We start from the raw sequence: 1,500 nt of genomic DNA, 5'->3' as shown, positions 1-1,500 counted from the left end.
ACCACTGGCCGGCCGCCGTCGGGCTTCTCCACCGGAGGCTGTCGCCAGAGCCCGCTTTCCTGGTGACAGCCCCACAGCAGCGGCCGGCGCTGTGCGGGGGAATCGTGCCCACAGCACCTGGGCCCGCAGCACCCTCCTTCACCTGCACCCGTCCTCCTGCACTGATCTACGGGGGGATGCTCCCCACAGCACTCGGCCCGCAGCACCCTCCTTCACCTGCACCCGTCCTCTCGCACCCATCTACGCACCCAGGTGCCAGGCAGAGCGCTTCATGTCCGGGCCGGGCAGAGCCACGGGCTGCTGATGCCCGTCCCTGCTGATTTTACAGCAGTGTTGCAAAAAAAAAAGGATCAAATTTTACTAGACACTAAAGAAAACAAATAAAAGGCTGTTTTCAGTGACCTGGAGTTGTAGATTTTTCTGAAGTTGTTTACTCTCCAGATTTAGCCTGTTTGCTCACCGAAGATCTCCCAGCCAGCTGAGTAACACTTGTAACACAACCGTGCATGTTGTACTTGAACTTATTGTTTGCTTTGGAAATGTCCACAGCTCATATAAAATCACATTAAACAAATCCCTAAGCATTTCATTACATGATTCACTTACTTAAATCCATTGGAAATATCTCTCCCCCCTCTATTTTTCCCCTTTCTCCCCCCTTTCTTTTTTTTTATTGCAAAGAGAGGAATCAGCGAGGGATATATGTTTATGACTGGTGAAGGGGAGAGTAGAGTTCATTAAAGCTCCCAGTTTGCATCCATCTGGAAGGGACGGTAGAGGTTTTTAGCAGACGAAGAGGGGGAGAGGGGGAGGAAAGCCCATTTGTGTCATAAATTCCAGGGCACTGCACTTCAACACGTTCGGGCAGGAAGGTGCCGTTTTAGGGGAGAGAACGGGAGAGGAGCTGGGCGCCGGCCTCGCACCCAGCCCCGGCAGCTCTGGAGCCGCGGCGGGTCCCGGCCAAGGCGTCCCGACAGGCTGCTTGTACAGCTCACCGGGGAAATCTGCATCTCTGCAGCAGAGAAAGTTTCCTCTTGTTTTATTCAGTAGCAGGGCAGGGGACAAAAAACAAACAAACAAAAAAGCTTCGATATTAAGAGGGAAAAAAAGGCAGGAGCCCAACAGATCCAACCGCAAACCCCCCAAGCTGATTTTTTTTCTGAAGGCATCCGCCGCCGTTGCAGTCCGTGCGAGGATTACCGGGCTGAGGGCGCACAAATCCGCCTGTTTGCGGGTTTCCTGCCCCCCGTCCTTCCCAGCCCGAACCCGATTTTCTTGCCTTTCTGCTGTTTTCCCCCAGCGGTTTTTATTTAACACATCCGGTGGGAGCGGGCGGTTCGGAGGGAGCCGGAGTCTGTTTTCCATTTCACAATATGGTCATTGTTTACCGGCACATGCCCGCCGCGTCGCCTGAGCGGCTGCCCGGGGCCCCCGCGGCCCGTTCGGGCCCGAGCCCGGCTGACCCCGGGGGAGGTGGGCGCTGTGTCCGTGCGTCCCGTA

Source organism: Geospiza fortis, unplaced genomic scaffold (assembly GCF_000277835.1).
Source record: "Geospiza fortis unplaced genomic scaffold, GeoFor_1.0 scaffold138, whole genome shotgun sequence".
Lineage (NCBI taxonomy): Eukaryota > Metazoa > Chordata > Aves > Passeriformes > Thraupidae > Geospiza > Geospiza fortis.
This window is presented reverse-complemented; position numbering follows the sequence as displayed.